General features: G+C 39.7%; 1 long non-coding RNA gene and 1 pseudogene across 2 annotated transcripts in view; both read left to right on the top strand.

Moving 5' to 3' along the window:
- LOC138165854 (uncharacterized) overlaps nt 1–14,714 on the top strand; it is a 31,088-nt gene extending 16,374 nt beyond the window's left edge. For both annotated transcript variants that reach the window (XR_011169470.1, XR_011169471.1), the window contains exons 3-5: nt 9,531–9,869; nt 13,358–13,526; nt 14,538–14,714. This is a non-coding gene — a long non-coding RNA (uncharacterized lncRNA). The remainder of the gene's footprint in view (nt 1–9,530; nt 9,870–13,357; nt 13,527–14,537) is intronic.
- Nucleotides 14,715–24,169: 9,455 nt separating this feature from the next.
- LOC138169216 (dehydrogenase/reductase SDR family member 7C-like) overlaps nt 24,170–26,691 on the top strand; it is a 38,771-nt pseudogene continuing 36,249 nt past the window's right edge.

Below are 26,691 nucleotides of genomic sequence, written 5' to 3'. Positions count from 1 at the left end.
CAAGATTAAGTGATTTGCCTAAGTTCGTAAAACCCACATGTGTCAGAAGCCAGACTTGAACCTAGGATCCCCCCTTTTACACCATGGTGGCCAAGACCAATACAAGAAGCCACCTGTGGAAGATCAGGGCAAACAGCTACAGATTCCTCAGAGGCCCAACTTTCACTGTATTGTTCTGAATGACTGGGGAGATAATCAGCCTAGATATATGCACTGGAGAGGATATGATGTGTAATTAGAGCAGTATAGCTAACTTGGGGCAAAGCCCATCTAAATGACTGAATTATACAACTTATATTTTTAAATTCTATTCATGACTCTTGCCGCAGACCACCTAGCAATTTCTAGCCTTCACTCCCTCCACTGACATCCAGCAATCATTTCAATGTTAATCTTCCTGTAACACCCTCACCATGTGAATACCTTGATCAGAAATCTTCAATGACTCCCCATTCATGGCAGAAAAATAAAACCAAAGCCCCAGACCAACCTCCTCTGTTTTGAATTTAAGGCCCACAGCCATGGATGCTTTCAAAACATTGGGCTCCCTTAAGCAGTGAAATATTCTCTTCCAATCTTGTTCACCTTATTGATTTACTTTGTAAATCTTCAAAAACTTGAAATCAGCCATCTTCTAAATTATTAGACATTTTGAATTAGTAAAGCCCAAATGACTGTGCTCAACCTCTACTTTTGACCTGGCTAACTAGAGGCAAAAGCCTGTCAAAGCTGCTTTAAATCATCTCAGTTTGCTTCAGTAAACATTTGTTATGTTCCTAAACCCTGGGGAAGGTACAAAGTTTAGCTAGGTCACTATCCCTGACTTCACTAAACTTAGTAGGATAATAATTAAATATAAGCAAACATAAGTTATTTTAGTCATTGCCCCCAATAAGAGTCTTTGTTCTCTCTTGGTTGGACTCTGTTCATTCATTTGTAGTTCATCCTTTGTTTTGGGAACAGGACCAATAATATCACAGGATGATGTCTTGACTCCTGGGTGAATTGGATTTAAGTGTGGCAGAGGTACACAAAGTTGTCAACCTCCCTCTCTCTTCCTGAGTCACCAAACTCCAATGCAAGATAAAAGTCGAGACGACTGATGATGGCCCAGGATGCAGTGAATGACTCTGGCATCTTCCACGTCTGTCCAAGCTCCAAGCGCTTCTCTATGCCTCCTGCTTCAGCTTCATTCACGGCCCTTGGAGCAAATAGTTTTCATCCACCCATTCTGCAGAGGAAGTCTTCCCATGCTTGGGACCCTTTCCCCCCCTGCCCAACTCACTGAAAAGTATGAGGCCTGTCGGTTCCCCTCAACCTGGTTTAGCCCTTCTGCCAAGATGGTTTACTGGGTGTGGCTGCTGGGCATGCTACAGCTTCTGGGAGCCACAGGGGAGAGTTTGGTGAAAAAGTAAACATCAAAAGTGCCTGAGCAGCCCTGAAAAGGGCTCAGCAGCCCTCCACTAGAGGGCTAGCCCTCCCTCATTGCCCCCACAAAGGCTTTGTAAGAACCTTACAAACCAAAGGCATCTTTCCCAGCGTCCCTTAATGCAAGTACCTTTCCTCTGGGATTGTGTGTGTGTGTGTGTGTGTGTGTGTGTTGTTTATACACAGTTGTTCTCATGTTGTCTCTCCCATTAGACTATAAGCTGCTTGAAGGCAGGGAATGGGTTTTGTTTGTTTGGTTGGATTTTTCCCTTTCTTTGTATCCCCAATTCAATCAATAAACATTTTTTAAGTGCCTGCTATGTGTCAGGCACTATGTTAAGAGCCAGGGATACAAAAAGAGGCAAACAGCCTCGCTCTCAAGGAGCTCACAGTACAATGATTCCCAGTGCCTGAAAGGGGAAACAAGGAAGGCAAAAGCAATTATTGAGTACCTACCATGTGTTAGGTCCTGTTCTAAGTGCTTTATTCTCTCATTTGATCCTCACAACAACCCTGGGAGGCAGGTACCCTCATCATCTCCATTTTTATAGTTGAGCCAATGAGGCAAGTAGTGGGTAAGTGACCTGCCCAAGGTCACACAGCCAGGAAATATCTGAGAATTTGAATTCAAGTCATGCTGACTCCAGGCCTGTTACTCTATTCATGGTGCTCCCTAACTGTAACACTGTACCTAATAAATGCTTGTTGGTTTCAATAGGACCTTAGAATTTAGAGGTAGAAAGGTCCTTAGAGGTCATCTGATCTAACTAGCCCCAAAGAAATTGTGATAAATCCAAGATTGCATAGATAACTGTCTACATTTGAATGCAGGTCCTCTTACTCCAAATCTAGCACTTAGCACTACACAGCACTGAGTAATACCAGTTGTATATTTGGGCTTTCAAAGTTTAAGGAAATTTGCAGCACAGTATGAGTCAAAGTCAGGTCTGCAATGTTGGGCACATTTTATCAGGAGCTGAGTGAACCAAGGCCCCATAGAAGCTGTCCCAACTTTCACTCCACATCTAAGTGAAATGAAAATGGAGGAAAGAATACTGGCCTGGTGCATTGCAGGTCTGTAGATGCTTCTATTTTTCAACAACATTTTTTTTTTATTTGCAGAATATTTTGTTTCAGGCACTTAAATTACAACTAATAATCTCTAGCAAGAGAAAAGCTTTGCATTCCCTGTTGAGATAAATGCCTGACTTTAATGTCCACACTATTTTGGTCCCTGTAAGCATATACTCTTTCCATAATGCTTGAGTTGGTATCTGCATATTTACACACACACTGATCTATGAATAGAAATATGTGCCTAGGATTTTCTGGCTCACTTCAGTGACTGTCTATATTACTAACAACCAGGGAAGGAGGTCCAGGGCAAGGAAGCCAGTTCTAATCTAACTATATCCACATTTTTACGGGAATAGCCCACAGACTTTCCACAGTAAAGAGGAGACAATCGTAAAACACTTTGCCACTCACTTTAGAAATATGATCGCCCAACTTTGAAGATTACTCCCTGCTGTGCCTTTCCCTCATCATCTCAGGGTGAACAGAAAAGTCATTGGAAGATCCAAGTCATAACTAGAATCAAATGGCTGAAGTTTTGCCTTCGGCTACAATTTTAAAATTCAGAGGGTGTAAAAATTCAAATAATGATTTTAAAAGATTAAGCAATTTTGCTGCATCAATATTTAGACAATACTTTTCATTCTTTGAGAAGCATAGAAACTAGATAGCAAGAAAGCTTAAATTAGGCACGGCTAGGTGGTGCAGTGAATAGAGCACCAGTTCTGGAGTCAGGAGGACCTGAGTTCAAATCCTACCTCAGACACTTAACACCTAATAGCCGCATGACCTTGGGCAAGTCACTTAACCCCAATTGCCCTGCCTTCCCCCCTCCAAAAAAAAAAAAGAATGCATAGATTAGAGGCAGCTTCATGGCCAGTGGATAGATGAACTTTGGGTAAGGAGCATGAGAGTTATAATCTGGCTCCACACACTAGCAATGTGACCCTGGCCAAGTCACTTACCCTCTTTCTGCCTCAGTTTCCTCATCTGTTACATGAGGATAATAATAGCACCCCCCTCCCAGGGTTGTTGTTATGCTCAAAGGAGATAATATTTGTAAAGCACTCTTACGACCTTAATGTGCTATAAAATGCTAGCTATAGCCATTCTTAATCCAATCAGGAACACATGAATTTGAATCCTGGCTCGCTAGCTTAAAGTGCTATTCAGATGTAATATTATTATTAAATATAGAAATGTGAATTAATATAGTAAAAAGAAAGGCCAGCTGCACATAATAGAGGTCCCTAGTTTTGTGCAGAGTTCCATTTTATTTGTTCTATTTTATATATGGAAATATAGCGCTCTTTGGTGCTCAGGTCAGAATAAAAACAAAACTTCTCTGGGTCTCAGTTTCTTCATCCATAAAATGGTCTCTAAATTGGAGATCTTAAGTTATTCATTTAAACAGCTTCTATTTGGTGAAGTTGGCTTCAACATTCACTGCTTCCTCAGGAAGCCCATTTCATTCTTGGAAAACCCTAAATTTTAGTATATTTTGTCCTTAGATCTCCATAGATTCTCTTTCTTTTTGTGTTTTATGCAAGAGTCCCAACTAGGTAAAGTAAATCAGACTTTACTGATTCCTAGGATTATTTTATCCTTGCCTCTCTGATGCTGAACGATAGGACTTTGTAACTCTCCCTTGAAGCTGAAAGGGAGGTTTGCTTGCTTTTTTTTTTAATTGTGGGGGTCTTATCCTGAAAACTCTGTCTAGGCTTAGTGTAAAGACAGAATGAAATCTATATGGAAGTGGGGGGTCATAACAATGTGCTTTGTGAGGAGGGGAGAGAGGATGGTAGACATAACAATACACTGAAGGCATCCATCTCTGCCTTGGGACCAAACTACACACCATTTAAAGGCCTTTTTCTAAGATTTACTTTACCTACTTGGGACTCTTGCCAAACTTTCTTTAGCCTTGTTTTTCTCTCCATTGCTGATTAGTGTTTTATGAAGCAATATTGCTCAGCTTTTCACTATCCTTCTTTATAAGATTTTACCAAGTTCTTTATATTCCAAAAGTGTTACCCATGGCAACCATACCTCTCTGTTTGGTGAGAAGATTAAGTATTTGCTGGCTGGGGCAATTATAAGACTCTTTTGTCTCATTTTGGCCATTGTTTATCAGCTGGCAAACTTCACTATGAGATTGTCATGATCGGTGTTGAAGTCCATTTCCCATCTCTTTCCCATTTTCTAGTTAAACCTTCGATTTAAATATTCCAGGTTGGAATTGTTTTAAATACAAGTTATGATGTTCTCTTATTTTTTATTTTTTCTTCTAGTTTTGTATTCACTCTTTTTTTTGAGAGTTTATGTTTATTTATTTATTTTTAGTTTTCAACATTCATTTCCACAAGATTTTGAGTTACAAATTTTCTCTTCGTCTTTCCCCTACTTTCCACCCCAAGATAGCGAGCTTACTGAATACCCCTTCCCCCAATCTGCTCTCTCTTATATCCTCCCCCACCCCCCTCTAACTTGCCAGTAGGGCAAGATGGATTTCTATACTCCAGTGCCTGTATATCTTATTTCCCAATCTCATGTAGAAAACAATTTTTTTTAACATTTGCTTTTACAACTTTGATTTCCAGATTTTTTCCCTTCTTCCCTCCTCACCCACCCCCCATTGGGAAGATAAGCAATTCAATATAGGTTGCACATGTGTAACATGTAACATTTGTAATAATGTAACACGTGTAACATTTGTAAATGCAAAACATTTCCATAGTACTTATATTGTGAAAGACTAACTGTATCACCCTCCATCCTATCCCACCACCCCCCACTTAGTCTATTTTCTACTTTGACCCTTTTGAAATGTGTTTGCTTCTAACTACCCTCTCCCCCAACCTGCCCTCCCTTCTATCACCCCCCCTCTTATCCCCTTCCCCCCTACTTTCCTGTAGGGTAAGATACCCAATTGAGTGTGTATGTTATTCCCTCCTTAGGCAAATTTCAATGAGAATCAGGTTGTCCTGTTCCCTTTCACCTTCCTGTTCTTTCCCTCCATTGTCACAGTTTTCTCTTGCCTCTTTTATATGAGATAATTTGCCCTATTCTATTTCTCCCTTTCTCCTTCTCTCACCTCTTAATTTTATTTTTTAGATATCATCCCTTCCTATTCAACTGATCCTGTGCCCTCTGCCTATGTATACATGTACACACATATGTACACATACATATACATTTATACACACATACACCCTCCTATACATATATATATGTGTGTGTGTGTGTGTGTACATTTATACACATATATATTCCCTTCAATTGTCCTCATACTGAGAAAAGTCTTATGAGTTACAATTATCGTTTTTCCATGTAGGAATGTAAATAGTTCAACTCTAATAAGTTCCTTATGATTTCTTTTTCCTGTTTACCTTCTCATGCTTCTTGTATTTGAAAGTCAAATGCGTTAGTCTATTTTTTAAGGTGTTATTTTCTTCAGTATTTTTTTGGGTCTCCTTTAGCAGGCTGTTGACTCACTTTTTATGATTTTCTTGCATCATTCTCATTTGTCTTCCCAATTTTTCCTCCACTTCTCTTACTTGATTTTCAAAATCTTCCTTGAGCTCTCCATGGCCTGTAACCAATTTATATTTTTCTTGAAAGCTTTTGATGCAGGTGTATTGACTTTGTTGTCTTCTTCTGGTTTCATGTTTTGATCTTTTTTGTCCCCAAAAAAGGATTATATGGTCTGATTGTGCTTCCTCTGCTCACTCATCTTACCAGGCAATTACTTGACTTTTGAGTTCTTTGCCCTGGTAGAACTCTGCTTCCAGAGTGGACGGCTTTGTCCCAAATCACTGGGGTTTTTGCAATTGTCAGAACTATGAGGAGGGTGCCCTCTCTACAGCCACCACAAACTGTCACACTAACCCCAGGACATCACCCAAGACTGCAACCCAGATCCAAGCAGGTCAAAGAAGAACGATTACCCTCTGAATGGTCTCTTGGTCCTCCTATGATCTGCATGCCAGGAGCTCTGGAGGCAGCCATGGGGCAGCAGCTACAGGGCTGAGCCTCTGCTACCTCTTGCCCCCGGGGCAGGGGTTGGACCTCACTCTTCTATCACTCAGTTCCAACAAAGCTCCCCACTGACCTTTTACTTTCTCTTTGGTGTTTATGGGTTGAGGAGTCTGGAAACCTCCACAGCTGCTGGTGATTCACTCTCCTGAAGTCTGCTCTGGCCAGTCTGGACCACTGGTCCGGGCTGCCCTGGGTCTGGGCCTGCGTGGTTCACGTGGGACTACTCAGCTCCCAGCTTGGTGTGATAGACCCTTTCTGTGGGCCTTCTGGGCTGCCTTCAGCAGGAGATTTGTTTCTCTCTTTCACTTTGTGGGTTCTGCAGCTCTAAAATTTGTTTAGAGTCATATTTTACAGGTATTGGAGGTCATTGAAGTGGAATCTGAGACAAATTATTGCTTTCACTCTGCCATCTTGGCCCTACCCTGTATTCACTCTTAAGTCAGTGGTCTGATAGTTCACAGAACCAGTTAAGACCTACTCCCACATTAGTAAAGAGTGATATCCTGTCCATTAAAATACAATTGATTTTTGATGTAATTATATCTAATCCTTCTTACTTCTTGCAGAAAACATTGTGCAGTCTATGTATCTTTAGCTTCTTTCATTTCTCCTACCTGAGTTATATTTTCCAACATGTTTTTAACCATTTCCACTATATTTGCTTTTACACTGATATCACCGAATATCAAAGTATACATTATGGGGCGGCCAGGTAGCACAGCAAGTAAGAGCACCGGCTCCAGTGTTGAGAAGACCTGGAGATTGAATCCCGGGCTCAGACGCTTAGCACCCACCCAGAAACACCTGGCCGTGTAACCTTGAGCAAGTTGCTTAACCCCAATTGCTTAGGGGCGGCCAGGTGGCTCAGCGAGTAAGAGCACTGGTTCCAGTGTTGGGATGACCTGGGATCTAATCCGGGCTCAGACACTCAGCGCCACACCCAGAAATAACTGGCCGTGTCACCTTGAGCAAGTTACTTAACCCTGATTGCTTAAAAAAAAAAAAAGTATACATTACTTTAATTTGGAGAATCTTGTTTAGATATTCACAGGATTCCTTAACTCCTTCTCCCTAGTAACAGAGAGAGTGGCGCATATGTTGCAATTATTTTCATACTAATCTTTTCACAAATACTTATGATTAGAGTTTCAACATGGAATGACAAGTTGTCTCATGAAAACGTGTTTCTGGTTATTTTGGGTGATGGATAAAAATCAACTCTTACAACTCCTTTATTTGCCTCCTCAAGGAGAACTTTGGAGTTCCCTTCATTCTCTCTTTTTAGTTTCCTTTAGAATAAGAATGTCAAGATTGCTGCAGTTTACTTGCTGTGGTAATACAGCCACTTGTTAGTGATTAGACAAGAATTTCACACTTAAGAGGGCTAAAGATTAAGTTAATGTTTTTGGATAGCCTAAAAACAGTGTGATTCTTAGCACCCTTTGTCCCCTTCTCTGGCCTCTCTGTTGCTGTCATTGCAGAGGCAGAAAGGGGTCCTATCGAACTGAGGACCATTTTAAATTTTTCATTCTTTCATTGATTGCTACAGTCAAAGAATTTGACATTGAATGCCCAATCTATTGGTGATGAATCTCCCCATAATTAAGTAGGTTGGTCCTTAGAAAACATACCATCTGTTGCTGGAACCACATACTCAAAGCCTTTCCATCCAGGCATAACTTAGACCAGTTTGTACTTTGCCACACAGCTTTTGGAAGTCTATGGTCAGCTCCATGTTACAAAGAAGCAATGGACCGCCAGGATGAATTAATTACTCAATGGCCTTCTAATTCTAATGCAGACCAATGAAAGAGGTCCATTTTTGGTCTTAGAAATTGTTCTAATCTAAAAGCGTTGTGGAAAGAGAAACAGATATTCTTTCCCAAGATGGTATGTATCATAGATAGATGGATGAATGGATGTATGGATAGATAGATAGATAGAGATATACAGATATATGTAGGTATGTATATGTATACATGTGTGTATATGTATTGTGTAGATATGTGTATATGTGTGTATATAGACATACAAACATAGACATATATATGTATATAATAAGAAAAGGATGTCTTTTTTCATGGGGAGGCTCAGTGAATTTGTAAATGTTTGACCAATTAGTGTGCCTATGTATTTAACAGAAAAGGATTCTGGATTGTAGATTTTTTTTTTTTTGGTCAAAATACTAGAGTCAACCATGAAAGATAGGCTAGGTCAATTGTGCTGGGAATATGAAACATGGAATTGCTGTCTTTTGGAAAGTATTCATCTGCACTAGGACCCTCTTCCTCCCTCCCTTCCTTCTTCTTTCCCTTCTCCCCCCACCCCGTCTCTCTCTCTTTGTCTTTCTCTCTGTCTCTCTCTGTTTCTCCCTCTGTCTTTCTGTATCAGTCTCTCGCTGTCTCTGTCTCTCTCATGCTCTCTTTCAGTTTCTCTCCATTCCTTCGTCCCTCCTTCTCTCCATCACCTTCTCTCCCTTTATCTCCTTCTTTGCTTCAGTATTCTCCCTCTTTCTCTCTTTCTAGCCTTCTTTCTGCTGGCAAAGTTCATTGAGTCTATTTGCAGGACCAAATGAAAATCAATCCCCTTCTTAAGCAAACCTTCCTGTAGCAGAAGGTTCTATGTTTGGTCACAAGAGCTGAAGTCTGTGAAGTGAAAGCACAGTGGTTATTTCTCCCTTACCCTGAGCTTAGGGCCAGCCAAAGTGCTTTCCACCACATAGCGATGAAAGGAAGGATCAAACAGCTCTCAAAGTAAAGCCTCTATCAGACTTGGCTTTTCTATATATAGAGCAGTGCAATAAACACCATTGTGTGCTATTTGCAATTTGCCTGCTGGGTATTATGTGTGCATATAAATATATATGCATTTATGTATGTGTGTGTGTATATAAATGTGCACACACATATATACACACATACATGTGCTCACACACGTAAAATTCACATTTATATAATGTTTTTATTTACTTTTTATTTATTTCTTTATAGGACTTTGACACATGGATTCCCAAATATAATTCATAAACTTAAAAAAACCCATCAAGTTACCAAGTTGACATTTGTATCTTTTAAGCTGTTGCCACTATCTAATTCTACAGATGAAGTCATGAGGAGGAACCTCAGAATTAGGGCATCTTAAATAAATGAGACTTGAATGAAAGAAAAAAAGATGAAACCACTAAATGTAGTCGGAAAATGTCTTTTAGGTCAGATTCCTAATGTGTTGAATTCCTAGGAATGGAACTCTTCAAAGAATCAGAAGAGGACACCTTTGCCAAAGAGGAGCAGACTACCATTGGCACTGTCTTCTGAAGACCTTCCTTAGAGGTGTGGGAGATGGCATTTCTAAATTTTTGCTCTCTAACCCTGCTGATTGAAGGTCATTTTGTCCCCGTAAAAACTTATTTCTTTAAAACTGATCCTTCAAAGTGATGGTTCTGATGGTCAAGAAAAAGCATATAATCTTCTTTTGAGTCTCCCTTTTTTTGTTTTGAACTTTATTTTTTTTATTTTGAACTTAAACATCCCCCAAAAAGAACATTTACATAAACACAATAAAACACAAAAGAAAATCATATGTGAATCTCCACATCATACCATTTGCTTCTGATGTTAGACATTTTTTCCCCAAACTGTACTGCTTATCTATGCTTCCTTTCGAAGTTCTCTTTTGATTTGTGTTTTAAAAACTGTCTCAGTAAACCTCTTTTTAAAAATCAGCATTTTTATTCCCTTTCCTCCCAACCTTACCAATTAGAAAAGAAAAAGGAAAAAATTGTAACAAATAAACTCATGCTCCCTCTTGCATCTCAAGAGGAATGATCATTTCTCAGTTCTGTATCAGAGTTCCCCTGCCCATCCTGAAAAATAGGGATAAAGCCCCAGTTGTGTGTAAACCTACAGCAGTTGAGGACAGGAAATCAGTAACATGAGCTCCAAATGAAACCACAGAGGAATTATAGGGAGGGAGGATGTGATTGGCAGAGTTGAAATGGTGCCAGATCCTGGGGTTTAGCACCCCCTACTCAGATGGAGAGCCACATGGAGAGCTGAATCACCACAAGTGGTCAGGATCCGAGTTTTGTGGTTGCTCTGAAAGATGACACCTGCAACAGATTAGTTCCCCCCAAACCAGTGGAGGCCAAGAGAAGTGCTGACTGTGAAGAGAACATCACTTCTTTGGTCTGCAGAACTTCCTTCTGCTCTTGACCAGTTTATCCCTTTTGGCTCATGAAATCAATCCAAAGAGTTAGGATTATGAATTCTTGCCTTGAAGGAGAGAGAAAGACAGAGACACACACACACACACAAACACAGAGAGAACGAGAGACAGAGAGACAGACAGAGAGAGAGAGACAGACAGAGAGACAGACAGACAGACAGAGAGAGACACAGACATAGAGAGACAGAGACAGAAAGAGAGACAGGGAGACAGAGACAGAGAGACACAGAGAGAGAGAGACAGAGAGAGAGACAAAGACAAAGAGAGACAGGGAGACAGAGAGAGAGAGAGACACAGAGAGAGAGAGACAGAGAGACAGAGACAGAGAGACAGAGACAGAAAGACAGAGACAGACAGAGACAGAGACAGACAGACAGAGACCAAAACAGAGAGTGAGAAGAGAATGCCTAATCTGGCATAATGTCAAGAAAATACAAGAGAAGCCACATAACCCAAATCAACAAAACAATCATCAAAAGGCCTGGTTTTGTTTTTGAATCTTTAAAAAATATGTTATTTTTGTTTTCCCTTGCCAAGGAATTAATTCAGTGAATGCCTTCATTTTTCTATCTGCAAAGATGAGCAGTAGAGTATCTCTCTAGGAACATATTTATTTGTACAGATGTATCCCTCTTTCAGAATATTGTAATGTGAAAATCCAAAATCCAAACAAAATGCATCAATAAAGGAATGATTAGGTTCATACAGTAAGATCAGAGATTTGCCCCTGGATGGGACCATAAAGGTCCTTGAGTTTACCTTCCTCATTTCATAGATGATGAAACTAGGGCCCAGAGAAGTCAAAATGATTTCTCTTGAGTCATAAAGATATCAGATAGAAGAACTGAAATTTAAAGCCAGGTCACAGGATGATAGATTTATTGAAACCAAGTCTGCCCCCTTCATTTTATGGACAATGGAATAATTAGGGAAATTGGTAGATAGTCAGTCAGATGCACGAGAAACTACAGTGTATTGGGCATTTTCCCTCAAATAGGCAAGAGATGCCTGGTGCATTAAGCACTGAATGACTCTGTGTTCCCTAGCTGCCAGTCTACTGGGTAGTACAACCCAGAGAACATGGTACTTTCCAACTCTAACAGGTGCTCCTGGTCTTTCTTAAATTTCAGCACAGACAGCAAGATAAAAAGGTTGGGAGTAAAGAGGTGTAAAGGGGTTAATGGAATGGTTGGGAGAAGACTCTTTGAAATAAGGCTGGCTTCCTTTGGCTTTTCTTGACAAGGTCCAGAATAGAAAGGAAAACTCACAAAGGTGTACAATGGAACCACTGCAAAAAAATTATTAATTTCTCCCTTGACTGAGTGTTCGTTTGCTAAATTGTGGGATGAGAGATAGCTAGATCCTCCAATGGCTAGAGGGAGAGCCTACAAACTCATTCCCCTAAACCTTCCCCTCCTGGATATATTTGCCATGGTTTGTTATTATTCTAGTTGTAGCAATTTTTATGTCTAGCTAGAGAAAACATAATTCAATTCAAAATTTATTAAACACAGTCTATTGGGAGTAGTGTGGAGTCCTGGCAGAAGTATAAAGTTTATGTAAGATATTATAACAGACCTATGGCACTTACTGTATAGTAAAGGAATATAGAATAGAACACACAGGCATGTATGCACACATATACATGCATACATATATGTGTGTATACATATGCATACACATGTATATATACTTACATACCTATATACATAGATACATTTACATGCATATATATACTCATCTAGCTATATGTTATATATATAGGTATGTGGAGAGAAACAGAGAAAGAGAGAGACAATGACAGAGACAGATACACATAGAGACAGAGACACAGAGAGAGAGAGAGACAGAGGCAGAGAGAGAAGTTACTGATAAACCTGCAAATACAACTATCTTGTTCTTGGTAGTCTTTACCAGCTTACTTTTTGACTTTTACATTCATTTGCTGATTAAGGAAATCTAGAATTTCTGGCATGTGTTTATTTTCTGGATTCCTTTCCTCATTGTTCTTTTTTTTTTCTTTCTTCTTTTGCCTTTAACTGGGAAGGTATAGCAAGCAAATTTTCTACTGTGTGTGACAGTTAGATATTTCCGAAGACTTGCCTTACGCCTTCATTACCTCAATCAGGATACTTCTGAAGCCTGCCCATCCCTAGGGCATATTCCTAGGCAGCAACACCTTCCTTCCCGCGATTCTTGCTATGTAAATCACTGCTGCCTATACTTCTATATCCAAGGTGTACACAGAACAAGGCTCCCAAGTTTCCCACTAATCCCACGAATTTCCCTTACTGGAATTTAGTAGCTCTAAGTGAGAAAGGACTTCTGAAGCTATTGAATGAAATCTGCTCAGTTTACAGGTAAGAAAACTGAGACTCAAGGAAGTTAAGTGACTTGCCCAGGTTCATGCAGGTAGAATCAGGTCCCAAATTTGAATCCAGGCCCTCTGGCTGCAGAAAAGACATTACAGACACCATCTATAACAATATCTGCAGTGTTTCTTTCCCTTTGCATCTTAGGGGAAACTTTGGTACTTAGATAAGAGAAAATCCTTCCTCTATCTCTTCTCTCATTCCCTTTTTCCGTGCTGTAGAGACTTCTGTAGACCATGCCTAGTGGGAAATTTGGTCATGGATCTGGTTCCTACTTGGGAGCAATATGTGAGAAGATGGGAAAAGGGGAAGAGTCAGCAACATGAAATCATAGGCTTAGATCTGCAAGAGACATCAGGGGCGAGCTAGTCCAAGCCCCTCACTTTACAGGTAAGGAACCACTGTGACTCAAAATGCCCAATGACTAACCCAAGGTTACACAAACAGTAAATAGAAATCCATCGATCAGTGAGCAGACATTTATTGAGTGTTTACTCTGAAAGCATGTGGCAGGCAGGGAATGCAGCAGAGTGTGCTGGGTCTGCAGTTAGAAAGACCTGAGTTAAAATTTAGAAATTTACTAACTATATGATCTAGTATGGTACTTAACCTGTTTATTTATCTCAATTGTTTCAACTGTAAAAGGAGGATAATAATACCACCTACCTCCCAGGTTTGTTATGAGGATCAAATAAGACAATATTTGTAAAGTATTTAGCACACAGCCTGGCATGTATACATCAAGCACTTAATGAATGCTTGTTTTCTTTCCTCCCTTCCTTCCTCCTTTCTTTTTCTCCCTTCTTCCCTAGTTTTTCTCCTTTCCTTCTTTTCTTCCTCCCTCCTTTCTCTTCTCCCTCCCTTTCTCCCTTTTTTCATACTCTCTCCCTCCTTTTTCTCCTTTCCTTATTTTTTCCTCTCTCCTTCCTTTTCTCCCTCCCTCTCTCCCTTTTTATATTTCCTCCCTCATTTTTCTCCTTTCCTTCCTTCCTCCACCTTCCTTTTTTTCCTCCTTCCCTTTCTTCCTTCCTTCCTTCCATGTACCAGGCATTGTACTAAGCACTGGAAATACAAATATAGTGCTTTGGGATATGGATGGTGGAGGTGGACATTCAGAACAGGTGTAAATGTCTATCTAGTTCCTGTCCGTCATTATTTCTTTTTTAATTGACTGCTGAGCCAGAGATCCATAGATATACCAAAGGGGATGATTCCTACTCCTCAGGCCCCCTTCTTCCTGCTGGCCTTGAAATGTAAGAGCAACTCTATGAGCTCTAGAAGATTGGGTGGGAGGATTCACTTCCCTCCACCTGGCACAAGCCATGAGCTCACAGCCTCCTAAGTCAGTCTGTGCCTGGGATAGGACTACCTCCCATTCATGTCTTCTTTCCTTTGGTACAGGGTCTGGTGAAGAACAAGAATTGGCAAAGGTCCCTACCCTGTGTGCGGCCTCAGTCCATCAGTGGTACCTGGCTAACCACTGAATTGGAAAAAGAAAAAGGGGAAATAGTCCTTGACTTCAAGAACCTTACATTCTAATAAAGAAGATAATAGTTACACAAAAAAAGGTGTATAGGATATATGTATGGAGTATATAGAAATTAACCTTGGGGAAAGCTATCAGCAGCTGGGGGTGGAGGGAAGGCCCAGGGAACAGAGCAGGTGTCTTGCAGAAAATCATACTTGAACTGAATCTTGAAGGAAGCCAGGGATTCTAAGAAGTGAGAAGGGGGGGGGGGCTTTCTGGGTATGGAGGACAGCCAATACCAGCACATGGGCACAATGAGTGAGGGAGCCAATTTAGCTGGACCATGGAGTATTATATACAGGGGAGCAATATGTGAGAAGATGGGAAAAGTAGGAAGGACACAGGCTGTAAACAGAAGGTTATATTTGATTCTAGAGGTAATTAGGGGTCTCTGTTTAGTGAGTAACAGTGTGACATGGTCAGACATGCCTCTGCTTTTGGGAAATCACTTTGACAGGTGTGTGAAGAATAGGCTGGAGAGGAGAGTGACCAAACAGGAGGCTATTATCATAGTACATACACATGAGAGGTGATGAGTGCCAGAGGCAGGATTTGAACCCCTTCACCAATATCATGTGCCATCTACAGAAAGTAGCAATTTAATGTTTATACAGAACACTGATTCTCAAAGTGTGCTCTGGGGATTCCTTTTAGTACCTGAGACCTTTTTCTAGAGATCTATGAGGTCAAAATAATTTTCATAATAATACTAATGTACTTTAATTTCTGATGTGGCAAATACTGAGATATAACTGAGAAGATGCCTCGGTTTACCTTTTTGTCAAATTTAAAAAAGTTGTTCCCAGCATGTTGTTTTCAGAAATTAGGAAGGGAATCAGACTTTCACAGATTCCCCAAATAATGAAGGGTCTGTTCTATTGTTTACCAACATTTTCCAAACCGTTCCTCAGAACCTTAGTGTTCCATAGAATAAATAAGAGTTATGTAAGATGACAGTGCTAGTGATATTTTCCCCTTTAAGATATTAAACATGAGCATGCAATCTTGTCAACATGGCTATTTCATCCATTAGTGGGGATTGCAACTCATCCTGACAACCTTGCCCATATTTTTTCACGGATCTCCCATTAAAGAGCCTTCCAAATACAACACACACTTTTTCCCCAAGACTAAATGAGCTTATGTTAAGTAACGGGACATCTACCAAGTATAAAGAAACATTTAAAAAGGCAATTTGGTCACAATGCAAATAGAAAGAAAAGTAACAAAAATTCTAAACTGACCGCTAATTGTTGTGACCAGATCCATGAGAAAAGAAAGGATGGGAAGTGGTGCTATTATTCTTTATTTTGCAGAGGTGAGGAAGGTGGAGATAGAATATTTTACATACTGTCAAACGATCGCTGCATCACTCACCCTGAACAACTTTGTAGGGGTTTTTTTCCCCCTTCCCAGATCTTTTTTTTAGGTGGATGGATCCTCACTAATTAAGGAACTAAGAGTGATCAGTTGGAAAGGAATGTAATATAAAAATGAGATATCATAAAAGTTAAATATATATTTACACATATTTTTAAAAGATCATTTGTTCTGAGAGATAATTGAAGAACAATCAGCATTGGAATGCATGATTCCTAGGCTAGTTCTTCCATCCACTATTGACTATATTTGGGCACTGGACCCTTGGCAGACTTTTCTCTAATGGACAGTTGCCAGGTCTGCTTCTGGCTTTTCCCTTTTGTTTTTGAATGCTAAAGTAGCTCCAAAATCATGACCTCTCCATCCTCACTCCCTGCTTCCAGCCCATGTCATTTAGCACAAGATGTCAGGACTTTCCTTGGAGTTTTATTAGTTGACTTACTGAAATGAATAATCTCTTTACCTAGAAAGGATGGTAACTCAAGGTCATGCTGGAGAGAAGCACTGAAGCTTTCTGTGACAGCTGCTTTGGACTATTAAGTAGTCTTTCTACTCAGAGCAGATGTCTCTGAGGCTGCTATGCAAGACAGCCCGATAAGACACAGATAAATATACAAAGCTGCTGGGACTTTCCACAGCAAAATGTCCTGCAAAGACTTTAGACTATTGCTACCAAATACATGCTGCTTGTGCTCTGAGGCTACCTCCCCAACTCCCTCCTGCATTGATGAGTTGTCCCCAAAGGACACCCAACTAGTCATTCTCAGAGTCCTAGGGGTAACCCTAAGAAACTGGAATTTTTTGTATTCTCACTCATGAGACCCAAACTGGGGTGTTTCCCATTGATTATCAGTCAATAGCCTCCATTATCTTTTACAAAGATATTTTCTAGTATATTCCAGCAAGAATAGTGGTTGCAAAATATTTTTCTCAAAATTATTGGGTGTACCTTCCCATAAAAATACACAACCCTGGGAAGACTATACTCAAATTGAGAGCATGATGGGAGAGAGGCACATGTATAGGGAACACTTGTCGCTAAAGAATAAATTTGAAACTCCTAGTTAATGGAGGGGGCAGCTGGGTTATGCAATGGATAGAGTACTGGTCCGAGATTCAGGAGGACCTAAGTTCAAATCCGACCTCAAACACTTACTAGCTGTATAACCCTGGGTAAGTCACTTAATCTTGTTTGCCTCAGTTTCCTCATCTGAAAAATGAGCTGGAGAAGGAAATGGCAAATCACTCTAGTATCTTTGCCGAGAAAAACCCAAATGGAGTCATAAAGAGTTGAACACGATTGAAAAATGATTGAACAGCATCAAAGCTAGTGGAAGTCCTTTCTTGAATCCATTTTTTTGAGTACAAAGGTGTCCTGCTCCTTGAAGCTTCTTTTTCCCTCCAATGATAATCTTTCTTTGTCTATTTGTGTCTATGTTCATGTCTGCCCTTCATGTGTCCTCTGGATGCATTGTCTGCTGTTGGTCCAGGCTCTCCAATAACATAGAGATTGGGACTTGTAGGGGAAAGGGAGAATACAACATTCACTATAAGTTTTTCCAACCCCAATCACTTTGCTGTCCTCTCATGCAGGTGCAAGGGTCTGTCTGTGTCTTCAAGGTATTCCTGAGCCTGCAGACCTCTGCCCCTTAAGTGTCCTGCCCCTCAACTGAACAACTGCTGAAATTTCTCCTACTATTTAAAGGATCAGGAGTGCAGATAGCTTGTTTGGTTAGGTTAGCTAAGCATGCTATTCCTTTCTTGATCCAATTAAAAAAGTATATATACAATATAAATGGATCGCTAGGAGGGGGTGATGATGGGAAAAATTTTATTTTTAAATATATATTTCATTTATTTCATTACATATTTTCCAATTACATTAAAAAATAATATTCATTTTTTATTTGAGTTACAAATTCTCTCCCTCCTGCCCTTCCCCCCTCCTTGAGAAGGCAAGTAATTTGATATCAATTACACATGTGAAGTAATGCAAAACAATCTTATTTAAGCATTTTAAAAGTGGAATCATGTGTGTCAATTGATTGATTGAAATAGGGGGTCTCAAAGAAGACCTCCTCCAAATTCCCCATTTAACATTTAATGTCCCCAGCTTTTGGGAAAATCCACAATCTCAAATTGTTGAGAGCTCTCTAGAGACTTGGGGAGGTTCAATCCTTTTTCTTTCCCAATTCCTAATACTAAAGAATCCCAGGAAAGTCCATATAGAAAGTCCACAGTTCACAATCAGGAAACTAATATTCCTCCATACCTTCAAATACATAGTGATACAACCTTACAGATACAAATTTATGGGATATTTCTTCTCTTGGAGCTTGCAAAGGGTCTTTCCTCAGCTGCAAAAATAAAACCAAGTCTCTTTTTGCAGTGAGAAAGCTTGATCCCTTCAGAGCCCTCAGAACACATGGGGCTCTCCTCGAGGGATTAGGGACCTGAGGTTGACACTGGTCATACTTAAGTGAGAAAATAAATGCCCTGGGTGAAAATTCTTCCATGATGGAATACTCTCCCTCTTCACCTCTGACTTCTGGCTTCCTTCAGTATTCAGCTAAAATCTCATCTGCAATGTTTTTTTTCACATGACCATTATGAATATATTTTTGCATGACTACACATGTATCACATATATGGAATTGCTTGCCTTCTCAATGGGAGCAGGGGGTGGGGAGGCAGGGAGAGGATTTGGAACTCAAAGTTTTAAAAACAAATGTTAAAAATTGGTTTTACCTGTAACTGGGGAAAAATAAAATACTATATAAAAGCAACAGATTGATTGATCGATAGATAAATTAAGAAATAGATAAATGAAATTTCACCCATAAGAAGCCTTTCCCAGCCCTCTTTAATACTGAGGTTAGCTTCCATCTACTCTGTATATATTTTGTATGCATATAGTTTGTTTGTTTATTGTCTTCTCCATTAGAATGTGAGCCCTTTGAGGTCAAGAACCAATTTTGGTTGTGCCTTTCTCTGTATGCCTAGCACTTAACATCATGTCTAGTACATAGTAAAGGCTTAATAAATACCTGTTGACTAATTGATTCTTTTTAGGGTACAGAGTAATTCAACCAAATATCTGGACAAAACATTTCTATATTTCCATTTCCATACAGGGCACATCAAAGTATTTCCAGGGATCTCTTTAAGGTGGTACCATTGAATGTCCAAACAAAAATTTTTCCAAATCCTTTCGTTGTTGGGCACCCAAAATTTTCCCAAAGAATCCCTACCAATGGACATGAATATCCCAATGAAGTTTCTAACTTATTCTTCACTTGAACAAATGTGCTGATCTTATTTTTATTTTTGTTTTCTGCCGCTACTCTTTTTTAAATTTTATTTTTGATTTATGGAACAAAGCAAACATTTCTATAATGTCATATAATGATTTCAGAAGAATGCCAAGGAAGTGTTGAGCACACAAAAGAAAACTGAGCTGTCAGGTTTCTAAGCAAGCAAACAAACCTTACTCTCTGTACTTGTAGTCTTTGAGAATCTCAGAAAAGCTGTCTCAGCCTGTATCACGATAAGGCAAGTATCTGTCTGCTTAAAAGGTAAAAAGGAAAAAAAGTGAGCATTTTGAGTTGTGTGTAACAAGTTAGGTGTTTTTAACAGATGAACAGGGTAATAACATATAGTGTTTAAGCATTGAACCAAATAAAAATTATCTCATGTCTGACACGTAAGGAAACACAAAACACAGATTCCTCAATTACAGTCTAAAACAAAAGATTTTAAAAGGCCAATTTTTCTCTAGAGGATCCCTGAAAACTTTGGTACCCAAGAATGAGAGCAGACAGAGAACCTCTGTTTTAGGTCCTTACAAAAGTGAAGGGCTTCAGAATTATCCTGGCTGAAGTTCACACAATGTAGCACCAGTCTGGGACCACTCCTCCTCATGCTTGCACTAACAGGTCGGGTCCCCAAAAGGTCAGTTGATTACTTCTCTTGGGGTTCTAGGCAGAAACCTGAGAAGTTGAGTTTCTTGTACTCATAAACACTCATCTCATTAATAATTGATTGACCGAACTAAGTTATCTTCTAGAAAAGGCGTTTACACATATGGTAGATAGAGTAAGAACTTCTAGGTACAAGACACCCCCACCTCCACCACCAAATCTGGGGCGTACTATCCATCAAATACACATCAGGTCCCTGAGAAGAACAGATGCAAACTTTGAGGACAGTGATAGAGAGTTATACAACCAGGCAAGGAGTAAATCCACAATTCCTAGCTATGGGAAGTTCTTTCTTGACTTCATAACCAGCATTCTTTTCTGGAGAACGTGAGTATGCTTCTTTCCTTGGGTGGCTATCTTTCTGCACAGAGGAGATCAAAAGCTTGAAGGCCCTGTTTGAATCCCAATACCTCCAGGAAGCCTTTCCAGAATATGTCAGTCAGAAGGGATCTCTTGCTTCTCTGAATTCCAATGACAGTTTGTTTATACTGCTTAGATTGTCTGGTATTATGGTTGTATGTGTATAAGACCTATCTAGAACACAACAGTGATCACCAGCTTTCTAGTGATAGAGAGATAGATAAGATAAATTAGATAGAAATAGATAAAATAGATTAGACAGATAAATTACAATTAAGAGAAGAGAGAAATGAGAGGAGAGAGAGAAAGAGAGAGAGACAGAGAGAGACAGAGAGAGAGGAGGGATTTATCAAGTACTCAATAAGTATTTGAGTGAATGAAGGAATACTGCCCCTCACAGAGTGATTATCTAACACTTTACATGTCTGCTGCTTGCCATTCCACAGAGTAAAATTAGGTTTATTTCTTCTCCTTATCTAATACTCATGAAAGGTAATGTGTTAAGAGTAGAGAACTCAGAAGTCAGGAAGACTGGGGTTCACATGTTGACTATGTCCTTGACCAAATCACTTAAACTCTCAGTGCCCCCAAGCAACTCTCTTAGACTATAAATTGTCAAGCAGGTGGTCATTGAAATTGGATAGAGAGAGATTTTCCATACTGGGAGTTCTTTACACCAGTGAAACCTGGTCTACTCCTGCCTCCTCCCAATATAATACTAAATTCCCACATTAAGATGTTATAAACAAAACATGAAAAATTTTAAAAATTAAAAAAAAACTGAAGAAGAGTGTGTTTGTAAATATATAGCATGTGCATATAAACCATATAACATATAACATGTATATGACATACATATTGCATGTTATATACACCTATTAAAAGTATTATCTATTTATAATAGCCCATAAGAAATTTTTTTTCAGATACACTAAAATTAAAATAGGTCGTTTCTTTTGGAGGAGCAATTATCTAAGCCACCAATTTTTCTTAATATAGAGCTTAATTCAATTTACTAAGAGTCTGTATTTGATGGCCACCTGTCAAAAATACAGCATTTCTTTGGTAAATTGATGGCTTTACTTTAAAAAGATTTTCCTATAAACTTGAAATTCTCCTCTTATGATGAAATATTTCTCTTTTTGATTGGAAGTTGATGGTTTTAAGAATAGCCGGGGGAGAGTAGGAGCTTAAGAGGCTGAAGAAAATTTGCACTGGCCTTGAAGTTCAGCAGGACACACCCCTCAGCATCAGCCAGGACTAGACTATGTGTGTGATCTGATTCACACTATACACCAATGGAAAAATTCCTGGTGAATATTATACCCCCAGTGAGACAGAGAAGACCAGTGGCATGCCTGCTGGAAATACAATCTCATTCTGAATCCTTGATTTATACTGCTGAATCAGGACTTGCTGGAAAAGTACTCTAGCAGAAAACAGGCTTCCAACTAGAATTTATAATTAGAAGGAAGACATTCAACAAATCCAGCATTGTTAACTCCAAATTTGCCTATTCCTGTGCAAATCAGAACTGCCCTTTGACATGAATATTTATAACAGCTGACACTATGGGCAGAGAATCACTTTCTGGCTGGCCAATTGGATATGTTGACTCACCAGAATATGGATTATCTAATCTTGTTTGAGAAAATAGTGTGGTTAACACACCAAGTCCTTTGATTAAAGCAATTGTAGTTGTTTTTTTTAAAAATCAAAATCTTATAGGCTTAGATTTAAAGAAGAAGAAAAGTTTTAGAAATGAGATTGTTGTGGGGTGAATTTGTAAGTGAATTTTAAATCTCTAATTCTTTACAATGGGAAAGAGCTTGAAAAAAGCTTCAGGTAGTATTTTTTTAAAAATCCAGATTAAATGGAGCTATGAGTATCAACATTTCTTGAATAAACAATTTGTGATTTCATTAGTGTAGGGAACTCTCCCCACCAACACACATTGTGGATTTTAACCTTCCTATGACTTAGTAGATTTATGGGATCATAGATTTTGTGCTAGAAAGGACTTTGGAGGTCATCTATTCCAAAATGGTCATTTTACAGATGAGGGAATTCATTTCAGAAATGTTAAGTAACTGACCCAGGATCATTCACACAGACAGAAAACGACCAAAGTGGGATCTGAACTTGGGTCCTCTGACAACCTAGCTTTTTTTACTCCTATGGAATGATTGCAGGTCTTTTTTGTTTGTTTGTTTGTTTTTATCTTTAATTCAAAATTCTCTCCTTTGCTTTACCTTCTCCCACACCCCTGTACCATCATCATACCTGCACTAACAGTTTGGGTCCCCAAAAGGTCAGTTGATTACTTCTCTTGGTGTTCTAGGTACAAACCTGAGAAGTTGAGTTTCTTGTCTTGACTTAGGTCTTGCCACTGGACTCCAGTGAGTGTGAGGCTGAAGACTTTGCACAGCTCTGCCTCACTTAAATCCATTTCATGTCCAAGTCAAGACATCACCCTCTTGATGTCATTGGAACTTTTCAGGAACAAAAGACAAAACAACAACCTCCCACATCCATTGAGAGGCCAAGAAATGCAATACCCACTTTACATATGAGGTCATACAAAACATATTTCCACATGAGCCATGTTCGGGGGGGGGGGCATAAAAAACAAGCAAAAGAAAAAATATGCTTCCATTTGCACTCTGAGTCTATCAGTTCTCTTTCTGGAGGTAGATAGCATTCTGTATCATGAGTCCTTTGGAGTTGTAAGGGATCACTCTATTGGTTGTCACAAATCTTCCTCACTCCAGGTTTAGTACTCAATCCGCCATCATGCTCTGCCACCAATAATATTGCCACACATAGTAGGTAATTAATTATTGCTGAATTGAATCATAATGTGCCAACTCTTTCCCTCCCCCCCCCCCCCCCCCTTTCCACCATTGTACCTGTGATTTCATCAGTGAAGGAAACCTCTACCAGAGGATACTGTCATGGCCTTTAATTCCTGATCCAGGAAGGCTGATGCAGGCAGATTTTGTGCTTTAAGGAGTTCTGAGCTTCAGTGGGCTAAGGCCATTAGCTGTCCACACTAATATTTTGAGCCCTTGAGAACAGGGGTTCTCAGGAAACATCAGGTTGCCTAAAGAGAATATTATTAGTTTGCCTAAGGAGGGGCATACAAGAACCAGGTTGGAAAAGCAGCAAGGTTAACTACCAAACTGATGAGAGCAGGATCAGGCAAGACTGTGAGTAACCCCTGTACCTCTAACTTGCATGAAACAGGAAGAGGAAAGGGAAGGGAAGAATAAAAGAAGGAAGGAAGGAAGGAAGGAAGGAAGGAAGGAAGGAAGGAAGGAAGGAAGGAAGGGAAGGAGGGAGGGAGGGAGGAAGGAAAGGCAAGGAAGAGAAAGGAAAGAAGTGAAGGGAAGGAGGGAGGAGAAGGGAAGGAAGTAGAAAGAAGGAAGCTAAGGAAGAAAGAAAAAAGAGAAGGAAGGGAGGGAGGAAGAGAAAGAAAAGAAGGGAAAGAAGGAAGAAAGGAAGGAAAGAAGAACAGAAGAAAAGAACATAGGGATAAAGGAAAAAGAGGGAAAGGAAAGACCTAGGGTCCCAAAGAAATCGATGACCGTATTGAAGCCTTCTGATGGACAAAGTATGAAGGGTTACTCAGATAATTTACATGTATACATTTTACAACTAAAGAGAGTAAAACTAAAAAAAAAATGGGAAATCATATAAACATTCAGAGACCTAGGTATAATTCTGGGCTATCAATTTCATAGAGGAAATTTAGGGAGTTTTAATGTTTTATAAGTAAAAGGTGCATGACTGAGAATCGAGAGTCTCTCTTGGAGGCCGTAGGGGCTAGAAAAGGAATGTCACAGAAGCGGAGGACAGAAAGTAGAAGAATGGAAGACATAGCGGCGAGGCTGAGATTGTCCAGCAGAACTGTGGCAGTTAGAAGCAGCCAAGTAAAGGAAGGTTTTGGATAAATGATTCCTGATCAGTCAGACAGAAATAACAGACTATTGGCCAGGCCTACAGAGATGGTCACTGCCTTTCCATTCAGCCTCCAGAAAAGAGCCAAAGCTTCTCATAAGGGCCTGTTGCTCTCTACTGCCACCTCTGACTTGAGAAGGAAAAACAGAGGAGGATTTGTATGTGCTTTGCTACCCTAATCAGCCAGCTTAAGGAGTCAACTTTAATTGTGTTCTCTATTTTGATGGGACCTTCCAGCATGTACCTTGCATGAATGATGGGCTGTAAAGATCTGTATAACCTTGAGATAACTATTTTGATGAGCTTTGCCTCTAGCTTAAAAAGAATTGTTATTCTAAATGTCATTTTAATGGTAATAGCTAATTGAAAGTGTGTATAAAGGCTCTGTTCCATTAGAGGATTCCCCTAGCTGGAGAGAACGGCCAACCAATGGGCAGAGAAGAAGTTTAAGGTGGCACGGGTGTTCCTGAATGGACTAATAACATGGGTACCTACAGTCTGGATCTGTGGATTTTACCCTAAGCACATGAGTTTTTCTCTCTTGTGACCTTCCTTGCCAGTTCCCTATAAGTATGCATCCATTCTTGACCATAGCTATTGAGTTCATTGATGGGAGAGTATGACATAGATTTACATGTGTATTGTATTTTATATTAGTTCCTATAATATTACCATTTCCTAAATAAATAGTTATGGTTAAAATCTAAAAATGTCATCACGAGGGGTTGGCCATTTATACTTCAAGTTTTGTATGGCTGTATTGCGTTGCCTTGTGAGTGACTGCTTGTGTGGATGGAAAATACATTGGATATGGGCTTAAGAGGTAGAGTGGTGAGAAGGGGAAGTTGTTATTGTCGATTGTCCTTTGTTCTCAAAGAGAGCCAATAGCAACAGGAGAGGGATGCCTTCACTTGAAAGTGAATTGGATTTGAGGCAGAGCTGTGCAAAGTCCTCAACCTCACTCTCTCTTCCAGAGTCCTGGTGATGGCCAGGAGGAGAAGGGCGAGTGTATTTTACTTCAACAAAATTATCCCTAGGACTTTGAGAGAGTTTGAACGGAACCAGGTGGTGGTGGTCTGTCTCTGGATATTTAGACTTGCTTGTGTGAGACCAGATTGGAGTTGAGTAAACCAAATCCAGAGAAAGAGTGGTGTGGTGACATGCCCCATGCAAGGAGTGTTATCGTAGAGGGTGTGACATTTGTGCCTCTTACCATGACATTTCATCACTACATTTTGCTCCATTGCATCAAGAAAAAAGAGAAACACTTAATCTGACCCAAAAAGAATTTGTATTTTTCCCCAAGTCATTCCCTCTTCCAACCATCATTTCTCGCATTCAGCTCCTTCTCTCCACTCCTAAATGGTCTTCCCATTGCTCCCCTCTCTAGTACATTTCCCACACAGCTACAAACTTGATATTTCTAAAATGCTGATCTGACTCTGTCACCCCCTATTCAAAAATCATCAATGGCTCCCTATTACCTCTAGGATAAAGCAAAATCCTCTGGCTATATTGATCTCCCTTACCTTTCTAATGTGATTCCATTTGACTACCCATCATGTGCTCTCTCTTCCAGTCAAGCTGGCTTGCTAGCTGTTGTTTATATACAAAATTCTTTATTTTTTTCCTTTTTGGAGAGGGGGAGGCAGGACAAGTGACTTACCCAAGGTCACATGGCTAGTTTTTGTGTTAAGTGTCTGAGGCCGGATTGGAACTCAGTTCCTCCTTATATACAAAATTCTATCTCTTGTTTCTGCACCTTTGCATAGACAGTCTCCCATGTCTAGAATGCATTCCATCCTCACCTCTACCTCTTACAATTTCTAATTTCCCTCCTTTCCCTAACCCCCCAGTTGTTAGTACTCTCTCCCCCTTGAAATTCCTTTGTATATATAAATTTAAAAATACATGTATATGCACACACATATGTATGTATTTATTTAATTCCCTTAATTGCATACATATTGCTTTCCCCTCATAGAATTGGAGCCCTTTAAGATCAGGAACCGCTTTTTTACTTTTGTGCCCCATGTACTAAAAAGTGCTTGTTATATTTTGTTGAAGTTGACCCCTATTTTATTGGAGGAATCAGTAGTCATTTCTGCTCTGTAAATAGAAACAATGTGGAATGAATACAGAATATAGAGTTAGAGGACCCAGCTTCAAATACTATTCTGTTTCTCATTCTCTATTGCTATTAGTCTCTCTGACCCTCAGTTTCCTCACCTGTAAAATGGAGAGATTGGACTAAATAACTGTAGCAGCAAGCACCCCAGTGTCCCCAAGGTGCCTGCTCACACAGGTTCTTGGATCTGCTTTGTTAAAGGAAAGCAACTCAAAATGG

This window comes from Petaurus breviceps, unplaced genomic scaffold (assembly GCF_028583685.1).
Source record: "Petaurus breviceps papuanus isolate PSGF00001 unplaced genomic scaffold, PetGlider_PUasm1.0 126, whole genome shotgun sequence".
Taxonomy (NCBI): Eukaryota; Metazoa; Chordata; class Mammalia; order Diprotodontia; family Petauridae; genus Petaurus; species Petaurus breviceps.
The sequence above is the reverse complement of the archived record's forward strand: the minus strand, read 5'-3'. Positions and strand labels throughout refer to the sequence as shown.